This window comes from Aotus nancymaae, unplaced genomic scaffold (assembly GCF_030222135.1).
Source record: "Aotus nancymaae isolate 86718 unplaced genomic scaffold, 86718_ANA_hifiasm-v0.15.2.pri h1tg000009l, whole genome shotgun sequence".
NCBI lineage: Eukaryota > Metazoa > Chordata > Mammalia > Primates > Aotidae > Aotus > Aotus nancymaae.
The window spans coordinates 9790196-9808693 of NW_026988420.1; the positions used below are offsets into that span (position 1 = coordinate 9790196).

The window sequence follows — 18498 nt, forward strand, 5'->3', positions numbered from 1 at the left end:
CACCTGTAATCCCAGCACTTTGGGAGGCTGAGGCAGGCAGATCACGAGGTCAGGAGTTTGAGACCAGCTTGGCCAACATAGTGAAACCCCACCTCTATTAAAAATATTTTTAAAATAGCTGGGCGTGGTGGCAGGCACCTGTAATCCCAGTTACTTAGGAGGCTGAGGCAGGAGAATCCTTTGAGCCTGAGAGGCGGAGGTCACAGTGAGTGTAGATCACACCACTGCACTCCAGCCAGGGCAACAGTGTGAGACTCCATCTCAAAAAAAAAAAAAAAAAAGAGAAAGAAAAGAAAAAACTGGAGGATTTGTCCTACAGAGTTTCCGACATTGTGGATTTTGATGATTGCATCCCCATTGTGGTGTTTTATGTATTTCTAAAGAGGGTCCTTTTTAAACAGTATATAGTTTACCCTGTTAAAATAGTCAATTTAATTCTCATAGTACAATTATTGACATATTTTGTTAGGACCCTGTGCCTAAAAATAGCAAGAACAGGCAAGGTGTGGTGGGTCACACCTATAATCCCAGCACTTTAGGAGACTGAGGCGGGTGGATCACTTGAGGTCAGGAGTTCGAGACCAGCCTGGCCAACATGGTAAAACCCCATCTCTACTAAAAAATACAAACATCAGCTGAGCATGGTGGTGGGCACCTTTAATCCAGCTACTCAGGAGGCTGAGGCAGGAGAATCACTTGAACCCAGGAGGCAGAGGTTGCAGTGAGCCGAGATCACACCACTGCACTCCAGCCTGGGCAACAGAGAGAGACTCAGTCTTAAAAAATAAATAAATAAAATAAAATTAGCAAGAACCAACTCAAGCTAGCCATCTTAGTTCAGGCTGCTATAACAAAACACCACAGGCTGAATGGCTTAAGCAACATTTAATTCTCATAGATCTGGAGGCCGAGAATCCCAGGATGAAGGCTGTGGCAGGTCCAGTATCTGGTGAGGGCTTGCTTCCTGATCTGTAGACGGCTGTCCTCTTGCTGTGTACTTACACAGTGGAGAGCGGAGAAAGACAAACAAGCTCTCTTTTTTTTTTTCTTTTTTTTGAGACAGAGTTTTGCTGTTGTTGCCCAGGCTGGAGTGCAATGATGTGATCTCGGCTCACTGCAACCTATGCCTCCCAGGTTCAAGTGATTCTCCTGCCTCAACCTCTTGAGTAGCTGTGATTTAGATGTCTGCTAATTTTTTGTGTTTTTAGTAGAGACAGGCTTTCACCATATTGGCCAGGCTGGTCTCGAACTCCTGACCTCAAGTGATCCACCTGCCTTGGCCCTCCCAAAGTACTGGGATTACAGGCATGAGCCACCATGCCTGGCCTCTTCTTTATTGTTATTATTATTATGTTTGTTTGTTTTGTTTTGTTTTGTTTTTATATTCCTAGATGTGAGTATAACACCTAATTTGGTTTTTTTTGAGGCAAAGTCCCACTCTGTCACCCAGGCTGGAGTGCAGTGGTGAGATCGTGACTCCCTGCAGCCTCAACTTCTACTCCCAGGGAACTGGAACCATAGGCATGTGCACCAGACCTGGTTAATTTTTTTTTTTTTTTTTTTTTTTTTTTTTTTTTTTTTCAGTAGAGATGAGGTCTCAGTACGTTGCCCAGGCTGGTCTCAAACTCCTGGGTTCAAGCAATCCTCTTGCTTTGGCCTCTCAAAGTGCTGGGATTACAGGGGAATACAGGAGTGAGACACCATGCTCAGTCTCTTACGTCTCTTCTTTTAACGGCACTGATCCCATCACAAGGGTTCCACCCTCATGACCTAATCACCTCCCACAGGCTTCATCTCCAAATACCATTACATTGGGGATTAGGGTTTCAAAGTATGAATCTGGAAGAAAGGTAAACATGCAGACCATAGCAATAGCCCGAGCAGAAAGATGGAACTTCAGAAGTTGGCAAACTAGCAAAGGCTGCTGGCTCCTGTCTCCCAGCCCAGCTCTGCCCCAGGAAAACTGGATTACAATTGAACAATCCTATAGATTTTTAACACCTATGTTCTAGTAGAAAAATACAGATAATAAATAAGTAAAATATATACTATGGTCAATGGTTATAAATGCTACAGAGAAAAAGTGTGTGGACCTGGGAAACTACAAAGGCTTCAAGAACTCTTCTCGCCTTCCTCCAAGGGAAAAAGAGAGTGTTGGGATCTGGAGCTGCGGACAGGCTGGGGGAGGGTGCTGCTCTGTCTCCAGATGATTACAATTCAGAACTAAATTTAGATGATACCAGCATGTTGGGGGAGGGAAGCACAGTTGGTTGGAGACAGAGGAGATGCTATTAGACTAGTCTTATATGCAGAGAAGATAAATATTTTAATCCATTTAAGAAAGTGATAGGGAAAAATAAAGATAATTAAAGGTTTAATTCAATCTCCAGTGGAAAGCTGGAAAGAAGAGATAAATCCAAAAAAATAGAATATAAAAAATATAAAATAAGGCTGGGCCAGGTGGCTCACACCTGTAATCCCAGCACTTTGGGAGGCCGAGGAGGGTGGATCACCTGAGGTCAGGAATTCATGACCAGCCTAGCCAGCACGTCTCTACTAAAATTACAAAAACTAGCCGGGCATGGTAGGGTGCACCTGTAGTCCCAGCTACTCAGGAGGCTAAGGCAGAAGCACTTGAACCAGAAAGGCAGAGGTTGAAGTGAGCCAAAATTGGGTGCCACTGCACTCCAGCCTGGACAACAGAGCCAGACTTTGTCTCAAAAAAAAATAATAATAATACATATACACACACACACACACACACACACACACATATATATATACACACATACACACAAATGTAAAATAAGTGGTAAAAATGAATGGCCAAGAAGCTGAGAGAAATAAAAGTTGAATTCAGCAATCTGAAGATAAAGCCTTTCAGAGTTTTTTTAAATTGATAAGATCTAGTAATGTGTAAACTATATAACAACAGACACACTTAAAACAAAAAGGATATAGACAGGCAAAAAATAAAACTGTAGAAAAAGATGAAGGCATAGAAACAACAAGATAACACAGACCACAACTTTAATATTGGAAAAAATAGGATTCAAAGTTAAAGCATCATAAAGAGGACATTAAATATTGAAAACAGGAACAATAGATCAAGATTTAATGATTATGAATATATTACATATAGCAACTGTATTAGTTCTTACACTGCTATAAGGAAATACGTAAGACTGGGTAATTTTTAAGGAAAAGAGGTTTAATTGGCTCACAGTTCCACAGGCTGTACAGGAAGCATGGCTGGGGAGGCCTCAGGAAACTTACAACATAGGGGAAGGGGAAGGGGAAGGCAGGCAAGCCTTTTTTTCTTTTTTTAAACCAGAATCTTTATTGTGTGACTAATCGTTGAAATTCTTAAGATGAATTGGATGCTGCAACAGCCGCCCTCTTGGGTTTCGGTGTTGTTCCTTCACGGAATCCGTGCCCGAATCTGCGGTATACAATTTTTAGGTGCCTCATTCAGCCAGTCCCAGAGGTATTTCTTCTTTTAAGCTTGGCACTCCAGTTATACTTTCTCTTGTGCTTGGTGGGGTAGCCACATTGGCCACAGGTGGATTTCTGAAGGTGGTAGGCCTTAGAGCCACAGCGGAGGCGCAACGTGTGTGTCTTACCGCAATGCTTTCCAAACAATGACGTTCCCTTCATCATCTTGCTTCTGCGGCCGAGACCAGAGAGACCTGAAGAGAAGGCAGGCCTGTCTTATATGGCTGGAGCAGGAGGAAAAGCGGGGCGGGGAGGTGTCACACACTTTTAAAAACCAGATCTGGTGAGAACTCTATCACAAGACAGCACTAGGGGGATGGGGCTAAACCATTAGAAACCGTCCTCTTGATCCAATCACCTCCCACCAGGCCCCACCTCCAACATTGGGGATTATACTTCAACATGAAATCTAGGCGGGGACACTGATCCAAACCGTTCATAACAACAACAGCTCCAAAACATATAAAGCATCCACGTGCAGAATCACAGAGATAAACAGATGGGTAAACAAATGTTTTTAACAAACCTTTATTTGGTTTGTTTTGGTTTTTTTTTGAGATAAGTCTCACTCTGTCGCCCAGGCTGGAGTACAGTGGCGCTACCTCTGCTCACCGCAACCTCTGCCTCCTGGGTTCAAGCAATTCTTCCGCTTCAGCCTCTCGAGTAGCTGGGACTACAGGCGCGTGCCACCACGCCCGGCTAATTTTTTGTATTTTAGTAGAGTCGGGGTTTCACCGTGTGTTAACCAGGAACATCTCAATCTCCTGACCTCGTGATCCACCGGCCTCAGCCTCCCAAAATGCTGGGATTACAGGCGTGATCCACCGTGCCCAGCCTTAAAAAAAAAAAAAAGATTATTTGAAATAGTCACTTAACAAATATTAATGGATCACATATTATGTGCCAGATGCATTCTAGATATTGGACATACAGAAGTGAGCAAAACAGTCAAAATTCGTATCTCCCAAATTTATAGAGACAGACGCAGAGCCGTGGTTGCCTGGATAGGAGTACAACAGAAATTAAAGGTAGAGGGGCACAGGAAAATGTTTGGTGTGATGAAAATGCTCTAGACATGATCATGATTGAACAATTTCATAAATTTACCAAAATTAAAAGAACTCACATTCTAATGGGAGGAAATAGACAATAAATAGTTAAGTAAAATGCCCACTTGGTTTGATGGTAACAAATGCTTTAGAGAAAATAACTCAGGGAAGGGGGATGGAGAGGGAAGAGGAGGGGCAAGTTTAAATAGAGTAGGCAGAGAAGGCAGGGCTGAGAGAGTGTAATTCAAATTACATCTGGAAAGAGGAAAGGAACGTTTGCGAAGCTGTCTGGGGGATAATGATTCCAAGCAGAAAAATAAGAAAACAAAGAAACAAGCAAAAATCGAATCCTGAAAATAATTGAATATAAGAAATCAGAAAACAAGGCCACAGGCAGTGGCTCAAGCCTGTAATCCCAGCACTTTGGGAGGCTGAGGCAGGCAGATCATGAGGCCAGGAGTTTGAGACCAGCCTGGCCAACGTGGCAAAACCCCGTCTTTACTAAAAATACAAAAATTAGCCGGGCATGGTGGTACGAGCCTGTAATCCCAGCTACTCAGGAGGCTGAGGCAAGAGAATCACTTGAACCTGGGAGATGGAGGTTGCAGTGAGCCGAGGTTGCACTCCAGCTTGAGCAATAGAGTGAGACTCCATCTCAAAAAAAAAAAAAAAATCAGAAAACAAGTAACAGGTCATACCCAACTAAACAGAAGAAAGAAATCCATAAAAATAAAAGCAGAAATTAAAGAGAACCCCCACAACAATAACACAATAGAAACATGTACAAAACTAAAGGTGTTTTATAAAAAAGAATTGACAAAACTAATGAAGAAAACAGCAGACACAAAGTCACTAAATCACAAAATGGAAAAAGAAAAACTATACAAACACAACAGAGTTTAATATAACAATAAAATGAGTAACTATTTGACAACTTATATAAAAGAGGTACATTTCTGAAAAAAGAAAAAAATCATAAAATCCCAAAATTAATATGAGAAAGAAAAGACATTTGAAGAGACTAATAACCTTTAAAGTAATTGACATGATTATCAAGGACATCAGCAACTTCACTCCAAACATAAAAGGCCCTGCTTCAATGGTTTTAATATTGAGTTGGCAATTTTCGAGGAACAGAAAATAACCATTTATGTGCAAATCATTCCAGAAAATAGAAAATGAAGGATAGCCTCCTTTCTTGAGGCTAGGATAACTTTGATTTCTAACCCAGTCAGTGTCAGAACAAGAAAAGAAAATTATAAGTCCTTTGCACTTGTGAGCATGGATGCACAAATCAAAATAAAATGTTAACCTTTTTTTTTTTTTTCTTTTTTTGAGACAGAGTCTCATTCTATCACCCAGGCTGGAATTCAGTGGCACAATCTCAGCTCACTGCAGCCTCTGCCTCCCAGGTTCAAGTAATTCTCCTGCCTCAGTCTCCCAAGTAGCTGGGATTACAGGCATGTGCCACCACGCCTGGCTAAATGTTGACCATCTGAATCCAAGAGAATATTACATATATTTCACAGTTATAGAAAAACAGAGCTGGGCGTGGTGGCTCATGCCTGTAATCCTAGCACTTTGGGAGGCCGAGCCAGGTGAATCACCTGGGGTCAGGAGTTTGAGACCAGCCTGGCCAACATGGCAAAACCCCATCTCTACTAAAAATACAAAAATTAGGCCAGACGTGGTGACTCATGCCTGTAATCCCAGCACTTTGGGAGGCTAAGGTGGGCAGATCACAAGGTCAAGAGATTGAGACCATCCTGGCCAACATGGTGAAACCCTGTCTCTACTAAAAATATAAAATTAGCTGGACATGGTGGTGCACACCTGTAGTCCCATCTACTCAGGAGGCTGAGGCAGGAGAATCACTTGAACCCAGGAGGCAGAGGTTGCAGTGACCAAGATCGCACCACTGCACTCCAGCCTGGTAACAGAGCAAGACTTCATCTTAAAAAAAAAAAAATTAGCTGGGTGTGGTGGTGGATGCCTGTAGTCCAGCTACACAGGAGGCTGAGACAGGAGAATCACTTGAACCTGGTCGGGGGCAGGGGTTGCAGTGAGCCAAGATCGCCCCAATTCACTCCAGCCTGGGCAAAAGGCAAAAAGTACATCATGCTCAAATAGCATTTGTCGGCCAGGCAACAAATGCTATTTGAGCATGTGGCTCACCTCTGCACTTTGGGAGCTCACCTCAGCACTTTGAGAGGCCGAAGTGGGCAGATCACCTGAGGTTGGGAGTTCGAGACCAGCCTGGACAACATGGAGAAACCCCCATCTCCACTAAAAATACAAAATTAGCTGGGCATGGTGGTACATGCCTGTAATCCCAGCTACTCGGAAGGCTGAGGCAGGGGAATCACTTGAACCCAGGAAGCGGAGGTTGCAGTGAGCCAAGATTGTACTGTTTGTTGTACTGGAGCGAGCATAGAAAGTCAACACCAAGACAAACGGATTCCAAATTGCAGGGTCTTTATTGCCAGCGGCCACGGAGGACTCGCATCTCTCCAACCCGTGGCCCCGAAAGGAGGGTGTCAAGACCTTTTATGCCCGTAAACCACCACCTGGGTGGGGTTGGGGGCGAGGGGCTTTGGACATTCCGGGGCCAGTGGACTTTGGACATTCTGTAAACCACCTCCTGGGCGGGGGTGAGGGTGAGGGGTTTCGGACATTCTAATTTTTACTTAAGTGGTTCACAGAAGTCAAGATAAGCATTAGTTTACACATTGTCTGGGTAGGGTGGAAATTACAGACCTTAGTTACTTATTACAAGTCGCAGGGGCCAAGATGGTGTGGGTTTGGACTGCTTGCCTGTCACATCAAGGTTACAGAGAGCAGTTTCAACAGACAGCCGAGGTATGGTTGAGGTATGTAGTTTTATGGGGCTTTTACCATGTCACAGTACCATTGCACTCCAGCCTGGGCAACAAGAGCGAAACTCTGTCTCAAAAAAAAACAAAAACAAACAAGCAAACAAACAAAAAACACCCCACCACACACACAAACACATACAAATAACGTTTGTCTTAGGAAAGCAAGTGTAGGGCAGCATTAAAACTCTACACATGGGGCTGGGCACAGTGGCTCACACCCATAGTCCCACACTTTGGGAGGCCGAGACAGGCAGATCCACTGAACCCAGGAATTTGAGATCAGTCTGGGCAGCATGGTGGGACTCTGTCTCTACAAAGTAGCCACATGTGGTAGCATATTCCTGTAATCCCAGCTACTTGGGAGACTGAGGTGGGAGGATCACTTGAGGCTGCAGTAAGCTGTGGTCATTCTACCGCACTCCAGCCTGGGTGACAGAATGAGACCCTGTCTCTACACGCGGGTGACTGCCTGACATGCAATAAATGCTCAGTATTAGTTTTTATTATTGTCTGTTATTGATGGCAGAAAAATGTAAATCATTACAACTTTGGAAGAGAATTTGACATTATCTTGTAAACTTGAACATTTACATAACCTCCGACTCAGCAATTCCACTTCAAGTAATATGCCCTAAAATTAGCAAAATGTACTTGAGTACAATTGTAGACATATAGAAGAATGTCCTTGGCAGCTGTCTTTAAAATAGCTAAGGAAAAAAAAAAGGAAGCAACCCAAATGTCCATCCCCAGGAACATGAATAAATAACTTGTATTATAATCAATCACACAATGGAATGCTGTTCAGCAGTGGGGTTGCAGGGAAGAAAGTAAGGGTCAAAGATCAGCTGGGGGTGGTGGCTCACACCTTTAATCTCAGCACTTTGGATAACCTGAGGTCAAGAGTTCGAGAGCAGTCTGCCCAAGATGGTAAAACGTTGTCTCTACTAAAAATACAAAAATTAGCTGGGCATGGTGGTGGACACCTGTAATCTCAGCTACTCGAGAGGCTGAGGCAGGAGAATCGCTTAAACCCAGAAGGTGGAGGTTGCAGTGAACTGAGATCGCACCATTGCACTCCAGCCTAGGCAATAGAGCAAAAACTGTCTCAAAAAAGAGAAAGTAAGGGTCAGAGATGAAAGAGAAAAATTCATTAAAACCAAGAGGAGCGATTTGCATATCAAATGAGCATAGTATGCTATAACCTGCAAATGAGAAGGAAAGAAATTAAAAGGCAATAATTTATTATAAGGATACATTGTTATTTCATAGACTCTGAGAACAAGAATGTAGCAAAGGAACTAAATTAACACCTAGGAACCTTCTAGGTCTCTTTCTCCGTCTCTCACCACTTCTCCAAAGGATTTGTTAAACTTTTCTCTCTCCATAAACTTAATTCCTCTGCATCTTCTGCAGGTTCACAGTTAGGATAACTGCTTCACACTTGTTAAATGTGTAAGTTGTGTTTCTAACCATGTAATAATGTGTATGACCAAATTCTTCCTAGGTCCCAGTTTAAAATTTCCAGAAAAGAGAATTCTACAGAGTGTCAAGCAGTTGCCCCCAAAACCATGGATCATATGGAACAAATTCAGCTGCCAGTGGTCTACTCCTGTAACCTATGGATCCAGGCGGCAATTCTCAAAAGAGGGACTCCTGATAGCTGGGCAGGTATCTATTTGCAAATGACCTATGCAAGTATCAAACTGACATTCATGCACAGATCAAAGGACAAGGATCTTGACTCACTCCCTAAATCTGGGTTTCCAAGGGCAGTCATTTTGTCTATACCCCCAACTTACTTGTCATTTGGAGTGATTCTTAAAAGACTCAGGGGAGTTATCCAGGTGAAGTGGCAGGGCAGTCTAGACAGAGGAACCACCACAGTTAGAAACAAGGAAGAATAAACATATGCATCAAAACAGGAGTGGCTGGACCGAGCACAGTGGCTCACACCTGTAATCCCCAGCACTTTGGGAGGCTGAGGCAGGCCTCCCACTTGAGATCAGGAGTTCAAGTCCAGCTTGGCCAACATGGTGAAACTCTGTCTCTACTAAAAATATATATAAAAAAAAAATGTATTTTTAGTACACCTGTAGTCCCAGCTACTTAGGAGGCCAACGCAAGAGAATTGCTTGAACTCAGGAGGTGGAGGTTGCAGTGAGCTGACCACTGCACTCCAGCCTGGGCAACAGAGTGAGACCCTGTCTCAAAAACAAAACAAAACAAAACAAAACAAAAAAACAAGAATGGCTGGACCCCTGTTGTGACTTGTGACTACTGCACAGATTCCATATTGGGATTCCAAATGGAGCAAAGAAAGGTAAATTTGATAGAGTCAGATTGTGAAAGGGTTTGTATGCCAGCCATTTTGAACTTTGGTTTCAAAACCGAAAAGATTTGAAAACCGAAGGTTCTGGAGCATAGAAGTGTCATGATATCATGTACAGTTTAGAAAAACAAATCCAACGGCAACATGGAGGACAAAGCATTAGTGTAATCACCAATGTTAAATAACTAAAATCTGTAATGTCCGGTGATGAAAATTATTTCTTGGATTTAATCTAGTCTTCAACTTAGTTTGTATTTATTGGCAAGTATCTCCCAGATAAATCAGAGAAGTTGTTAAGCAGTCATTGCCCTTGGCTGGTAAATATGCAGTTTATTCACAGAATCCTCCTCCTCGCCACCTGCAGAACAGAAGGAGAACCCTGCACCTTCACCCCAGCATAGTTAGAGGACACTATAAACAAAGTCCCCAAAGAAGCTTCATCATGCCTCGCGGGAAAAGTTAGCACATTGCAAATGCCACGCAGTTTGTTTATAGACCATAAGCAGGAGATGCTCTGAAAATAAGAGATATGAACAAGCCATATGTTAAGTAAGATGCTCTCAGGCCGGGCGCAGTGGCTCACGCCTATAATCCCAGCACTTTGGGAGGCTGAGACGGGCAGATCACCAAGTCAGAAGATCAAGATCATTCTGGCCAACATGGTGAAACTCCATCTCTACTAAAATAGAAAAAAATAGCCAGATGTGGTGGTGTGCACCTGTAGTCCCAGCTCCTTGGAGGTTGAGGCAGGGGAATTGCTTGAACCCGGGAGGCAGAGGTTGCAGTGAGCCAAGATCACACCACTGCACTCCAACCTGGTGACAGACTGAGACTCCATCTCAAGAAAAAAAAAAAAATATGCTCTCAATGTGCTGTACTTCTTCTATATGAATACCACCATTTCATTCTAATCCATCTATTAAGGTAACGTGTTCTCTGTATGTGCTTATTTTTCCAAACTTATGTAATTTACCGACATCTGGTTTTAATTAATTTTCACAGCCCATTGACTTTTGACTAGCCAATAATATCTTTATGGTGATAGTACTACCTATGCATTTGTGAACTTGTGTTATAGTCCATCTTTGTTTAAACTAATACCACAACAGTTCATGTGCAGACAGTTGCTGGAGCAGAATTTGATTTGCTTATGCAATTCTAAGTAGCTGAGGCATAGTCAAGGTTCAAAAAAGGGAAAATAACAGAGCAAGAACAACACATTGGTGGTAGGTAGGAACATAAGACAATTAAGATCCTTCATGCACAGTTTTGTCCCTTCTGCAATAGAAGGCCAGAAAGCATCTCTTCATTTCTTTTTCCACTGGGATTTCCTCCTGTCATAGGCAGAAGGGCAGTTTATGTCCCCTTACATAATGAGGAAAGTCAAGAAATACAGAATGTATTTTTATTTGATTGATTGATTGATTTGTATTTATTTATTTATTTTTGTGTGTGACAGAGTTTTGCTCTTGTTGCCCAGACTGGAGTGCAATGGCAGGATCTCGGCTCACTGCAACCTCAGCCTCCTGGGTTCAAGTGATTCTCCTGCCTCAGCCTCCTGAGTAGCTGGGATTACAGGTGCCCACCACCACACCCGGCTATTTTTTTGTATTTTTAGTAGAGACGGGGTTTCACCATGTAGGCCAGGCTGGTCTTAAACTCCTGACCTCAGATGATCCATCTGCCTTGGCCTCCCAAAGTACTGGGACTACAGGTGTGAGACAATGCACTCCGTTGAATATATATTTTTAGAGTAGAAATAATAACAGCCTCCCTTCCTTCCTCGCTGAGTATCATGAAGATCTGATGAGAAGCATTTGAGATTCCTCTGCAAGCTGTAAAGGGAAAACCTGCTGCTGTCACAGCCTTGCCTAAAGCCCTCTGAAGTTGCCCTTAGGACCTGGGAATGAAGTCCAGAGTTCGTGCCTTGAAGATTCTTCCTACCTGGGCTTGCGTCTGCAGACATCTTTCTCTCATCCACATCCCACCCTAGGCTGTACCCATCTAGTGTCCTTCACAGGCCCTGGGTACCCCCATGGGCTAAGGCCCATCCCTCTGTCTACACCCTTTCTTCCCTGTGCCTCCCATTCACCCACATCTAGCTGGATCTTCCTCCTAAATGCCCCCTTGGTAACTTGGTTTTTCCCTAAGACAGAATCTCTCAACAGCAGCACCACTGACATGTTGGGCATGATAGCATGATAGATTTTTGTTTTGGGTGGAGGGCTGTCCTGTGCACTGCAGGGTGTTCAGCAGTTCTGTGGCTTCTACCCACTAGGTGCCAACAGCACAGCCTCCAGTTGTGACAACCAAATATGTCTCCAGACATTGACAGTGTCCTCTGGGAGGCAAACTGTGCCAGTTCAATCACTGCACTGAGGTACTGCTTATAGTGGAGCCAATTGTACTTCAGCTATGTTCAGATGTTTAAAAAATGAATAAATAAAAATGCATGGCTAGGTGCGGTAGCTCACACCTGTAATCCCAGCACTTTGGGAGGCCGAGACAGGCGGATCACCTGAGATCCAGAGTTTGAGACCAGCCTGACCAACATGGTGAAACCCTGTTTAGCCAGGCATGATGGTGGGCACCTGTCATTCCAGCGATTCAGGAGGCTGAGGCAGGAGAATCGCTTGAACCTGGGAGGCAGAGGTTGCAGTGAGCTGAGACTGGGCCACTGCACTCCAGCTCCAGCAACAGAGTGAGACCCCGTGTCCAAAAAAAAAAATTTAAAGTGCAGTGTTCATTTGTTTGTAGTGGTCATCTGATCTTGCTTTCAAGCCACCAAACTGTCATCATACTGGTGAAGGAAAACACTTTATCTTCATAATTAAAGGTACCATGTTTTCTTCTGGTTTAAATTTTGTGTGTGTGTGAAATGTGTAAAGTTCCTCTCTGAAATTTGATTTTATATTTACTCATGAATAGCAGCTGCTCTCAAAACTTATTCATTTTGGAATAAGTAATAAGCACATAAATATCCTAAAGGTTAGTTGTGTTTTGTGTCTCTGAAGTGGGTCAGAACGAGCTGGATATGTGTAGGGTTATAGATTAAAAGGCTTAGCAGTTAGGTGGGGGCAGCAAGGGGACGTTCTCTCTGTCTGGATCCATTTGCAGCTTACTGCCCAAGTTGGGGCATTGGATTCAGCTCCTCTCTAAAGATATTTGGGATTTTCCCAGGATTTACCCAAGGAAGAGAAGAATAACATCCCCCATTCTGAGATCTCCCCAAAACTTTTCTGGTTATTTGAAACCTTCTCCACACTCCCCCAAATTTCAGGAGGAAAAAGGTAAGAGAGGACAAGCCCAAGTGAGTTACCTCCTCTGCCCTCTTCCTCCTCTGCCAAGGGATTTTCCTTAATGCTACATCATCCTCCTTTTCTAGAAATGGCATTCTCTGTTCCCATTCTGTACAACCTTTATGGCAGAAGGGCTTCAGTGAAAGATTCATTGAAAAAGAGTTAATTCAAAAGTACTTCTTCTTGACACATTGATCAGACAATATTTAGTCATCTACTCCCTTGTTTGTGGTCCTAGTAGGGCGGATTATGCTTGCCATGAGAGCCATTGCACCCCCAGCTCTTAGCATAATACTATGCAACAAATTAACAGGAAGGCAGTGGCTGGGAATAACATGTTTATTATCTCACAGTTTCCAAGGATCAGGAGTCTAGGCATGGTATAACAGAGTCTTGGCTCAGTCTCATAAAGCTGCCATCAGATGTCAGCCACTATAAGATAGGGTCTCATCTGAGACTCAAGGTTCTCTTTTAACCTTTTAAGGTTATTGGCCAACTTCACTTCCTTGCAGTTACAGAACTCATGGTGGCTTGCTGGAAGGCCAGCAGGAGAATCTTTCTGACATTTCTAAGGCTTTCATCTGATTTAGACCAATCCAGGATAACTTCCCTTTTTATAAACTCAAAATTGACCAATTTGCAAAATCCATTAACCTGGGAGCAGTGGCTCACGCCTGTAATCCCAGCACTTTGGGAGGCCGAGCGGGTGGATCACTTGAGGTCAGGAGTTCAAGACCAGCCTGGCCAACATGGTGAAACCCTGTCTCTACTAAATATACAAAAATGAGCTGGGCATGGTGACGGGCATCTATAGCCCCAGCTACTTGGGAGGCTGAGGCAGGAGAATTGCTTGAACCCGGGAGACGGAGGTTGCAGTGAGCCGAGATTTCGCCATTGCACTCCAGCCTTGGCAACGGCAAGAGTCCATCTCAAAAAAAAAAAAAAAAAAAAATCCCTTAACCTTTCCATAATACAAAACCTCATCACAGGAATGGCACCCATCATATCCATAGGCCCTGCTCACCTTCGAAGGGAGGAAACCATACAAGGGTGTAGGTAATTGGGGGATCATCTTAGAGATCTGCCTGCCACAGGACCACAAAAAATGAGTTGGCTGAAAGAAGGAATAAAGGCATGCGTCCCATTTGCCTTCACAGTCTGGGTGTAGGTAGTATTATCTTAATTTATAGCAAAAGACATTCAATTTGAGAGAGCAGAAAATGATTTCTTTGTTCAAAGAGGTAGAGATTACTGGACAAGGCTGCAGACTGAAGTCTGTCTGAGCCCTTAGCACTTTATCCAGGGAATCATTCCCTCTGAAACCTCACACCTGTCAGGCTGTCTCAGGCCAGAGCCTGGACACAAGCTGGTTCAGCCTCTCTGCTTCCACTCACCAGGCTAGAGCCACAGGGTCGGATCACTTTTCATCTGCCCACAGATGGAATCCTAGGCACCGGGCTGCCCCACAGGCCCCAGAGGCCAGTCCAGGGTACACCAGAGCTTCTGGACACTGAGGGAGGACAAGGATCAGTTTGCCCCTGTCCCGAAGTTTTGCCTGACAGCCCATCCCCAGACCAGTTGGCACCTGTCGGTTCTCTCAGGGTGGAAAAGAGGAAGCTGGTGAGCCATTTCTTCTCTGTGCTCCTCCTCCCCTTCAGATGCTTCATAAGCGGTGCCCTTACTTGTGGGAATGCAGGTGGACAATGGTCCCTAGACCACAGAAAGGCAGGCATCCTGGGAAGCCCTGGGAGAGGGTCTGGAGCCAGGTTGGACAGCAATGGTAGAGTTTTACACATGTAAAAATAGAATTTGTGGGAGAACAGTGACACACTAGGGTCCTCCTTTGATCTGCTTCCCAGTCACTCCTTCACCAGGTCCCTTTGATTATGCACCAGATATTCTACATCTTCTATGTGTCTGGCACACGATGCCTTCTATTGCTTCCCTGCCCCTTAATTTCTCCTAGTCTATTCGTTTTTTTGTTTTTTTGTTTTTTGTAGAAACAAGATCTCACTGTGTTCCCCAAGATGTTCTCCAACTCCTGGGCTCAAGTGATCTTCCCACCTCTGCCTCCCAAAGTGCTGGGATTATTGGTGTGAGCCACCACACCCAGCTCTGCTTAAGATCTTTAATAAACAATACCCTTTACATCTGCCTTTGTGTTGATAGACTTACATTTTTATCACATGGAAACTCCCTTACATATTACAGTCACTCCATTATGGTAAAATCCGCATAATGTCAAGCATATCCCACCACAATTTCATAGCATGCCAGGAGGAAATTCAAGGTGGAAGATATTTGTTTGTATGTTTTAATAACCTACTTTAGGTTTTAATTGCAATGAAGCAATAACAGAGGGATATGAATACATTAATCTGTGGCTGGTTCTTTGTCATTCACTTCATGTCAACTACTCCCATTGAAATTCAAGCATCTCTCTTCATCAACTGCTGCTCCTCAGCTACTGAGAGCATCCAAAACAAGTTTTCTGCAACCTCATGAATATCCAGTTCATTCTGTTCCACTTCCTTCTCCTGAGACACAAAATGAAATAAACCTTGAGGATATTTATGTGCTCAGAGGCAAACCTCATTTACTCAAAAAGTGAACAACTTTTGAGAGCAGTTGCTATTCGTGAGTAAACAAGAAATCAAATTTCAGAGACAAACTTTTCACATTTCACACAAATAAACCCTCTAACTGCTACTTACATGAAGTCAAGGAAAATAATGAAAGGACCTCCAGTGCTTAGCTAAATTGCCCAAAAGAAGCTTTTATTGATGAGATATGAACATTTGGAACCAGAACGTCTGTTTTCATTCTGCAAACCTGCTCCCAGTAACCCCTCCATCCTATCAATTTCCCTTCCAGCATCTGACTTGATTAATTAAAACTGAAAGGGGAACTGCATGGAGGCGTAGAGACATGAAAAAAAAGAACTTTCATATGTGGAAATAAAAGAATTAATCACACCTTGAAGTCAGAGAAGATGAGGATGATGGGATTTGAAAGATAGTGATCATCAAAGACCTGTTCATTAAAGGTCTTTTGTTAAGAAGTGTGGGTTCTGTCCCAGAGAGCTTCAGCATGGAGCACCTTCTGTAGTGGATGGAATGGTGAAAACCCAAAAGATGTGTTCACACCCTAAACCCTGCAAACTGCAAATGTGACTTTATTTGGAAAGTAGATCTTCCCTGATGGAATTAATTTAAGGATCTTGACATGAGATCATCCTGAGTTATCTAGGTGGACCCTAAATCCAATGACAAATGTCATTAAAAAGATGGAAAAGACGAGGCCAGGCGCGATGGCTCACACCTGTAATCCCAGCACTTTGGGAGGCCGAGGCGGGTGGATCACCTGAGGTGAGGAGTTTGAGACCAGACTGACCAACATGGTGAAACCCCGTCTCTACTAAAAACACAAAAAGTTAGCCAGGTGTGGTGGCAGATGCCTGTAATCCCAGATTCTCTGAAGGCTGAGGCAGGAGAATTGCTTGAACCCAGGAGGCAGAGGTTGCAGTGAGCCGAGATCGCACCATTGTACTCCAGCCTGAGTGACTGAGCGAGACTCCTCTCAAAAAAAAAAAAAGGAGAGAAAGAGAAGAGAAGACAGACATAGAGGAGAAGGCCACGTGAAGATGGAAGCTGAACCAGGCAAGGAATGAAGTCTCTTGTAGAGGGACTGTGGCCCTGCTAACACTTTGATTCTGACTTGTAGACTCCAGAACAGTAAGAGAATAAATTTCTGTTGCTGTGATCCATCAAGTTTGTTAGTGCGATCCATCAAGTTTGTTACTGCAGTCGTAGGAAACCAATCCATCCTCCCACACTGTGGCCTCCCAGTGATCTGCTATTCATCTTTCAGTCTTCACTCAGGTGTTATGTTCTCCACGAGGACCCCCTGATCCTCTCAGGTAGAGGGAGGCTCCTCTTGCTCTCAACTTACCCAGGGTCTTTCAAAGTGGCTATCTCACTTGCCATGTGGTTTCTCCCATTGCTCTTGTTTCATTTTCTGGTGACACCCACTTGCCCTTGGTCTTCTTTTTGGCATGATGCCTAAACCCCGCAGGGACAGTCTTCGAGGATTCCCAGGTCCCTTCCCAAAGGTGTGGCTAAAAGTTGTAACTCAGCCTCACATCTAAGTGATCCCCCTCCCCCTTACACTTGCTCACTTGAGTTTTGACATGACGGTTAAAACAGACTTACAGATTTGTTACCTAAAACAGTACCTAGAGCAAGCCTTCAGACACGCAGTATCATCCATCAGCAGCAACCTCTCCTTCCCTTCTTCAACTCTTGCCGTCAGAAATTGGCTCTCCTGGCTTCTTCTCGCTGTGTTGAAACAACTCATGAAAGCTGTACAGCCGCCTTCCTGGGAGGAAGGCCAGAATTAATCATCTCACAACATCTCTAATAAAAGGTTAAATACATATCTGAGGCATAATTGACACAAAAAGAATGGAATTTAATGAACTCTAGGAACTGGTCTGTTGGCTTCCAAAATCCCTTTCTAGGCTGGGCGCCGTGGCTCATTTCTATAATCCCAGCACTTTGGAAGGCCAAGGTGGGCAGAGCACCTGAGGTCAGGAGTTTGAGACAAGCCTGACCAACATGATAAAACCCCGTCTCTACTAGAAATACAAAAATGAGGTGGTCATGCTGGGCGTGGTGGCTCACGCCTGTAATCCCAGCACTTTGCGAGGCTGAGGCGAGTGGATCACCCAAAGTCAGGAGTTCCAGAGCAGCCTGGCCAACATGGTGAAACCCCGTCTCTACTAAAAATACAAAAAATTAGCTAAGCATGGTGGCGGGCTCCTGTAATCCCTGCTACTTGGGAGGCTGAGGCAGGGAGAATCGCTTGAACCCAGGAGGTGGAGGTTGCAGTGAGCTGAGATGGCACCATTGCACTCCAGCCTGGGCAACAGAACGAGACACTGTCTCAAAAAAGTAAATAAATAAAAAGAAACAAAACTGCGAATCTAATTATGTCACTCCTCTGTAGAGCAAAATGTAACACCGCCTCGTTGTCCCTAGGAGAAAGACACAAACCTTAACACCATCTAGGAGGCTTTGCGTGTGTTACCCTTAACTTTCTCTCCTCTCTCACCTTGCACAGCCCCACCCACTCCTTCATGCCCCTGGCCCTTTTTTCAGTTCCTTGAATGTGTGCAGCTTTTGTACCTGCCATCCACCACCTGCCCCCACGCTGTGTCTCCCATTCCTTTTCTTAATTTCTATTATTCTTCCAAATCCATTCCCCGTAGTCCTCATCCTTTATCTCCCTGACGTTCCAATTTCCCTTGATTATGTGCCACAATATATCTCCCTTCAAATTGCTTTCACAGTTGTAATTTTATATGTATTTGTGACACATATGGTACTTGAAATATATCAGATGTTTGATAAATACTAGTTCCTTCTTCTTTCTCATTTTCTTTCTCATTT

The 18498-nt window shown here is 43.9% G+C and overlaps 1 pseudogene; it reads right to left on the reverse strand.

Annotated features, from left to right (window-relative positions):
• Nucleotides 1-3366: 3366 nt before the first annotated feature.
• LOC110569384 (large ribosomal subunit protein eL37-like) lies at nt 3367-3660 on the reverse strand (annotated as a pseudogene).
• Between the last annotated feature and the right edge of the window lie 14838 nt (nt 3661-18498).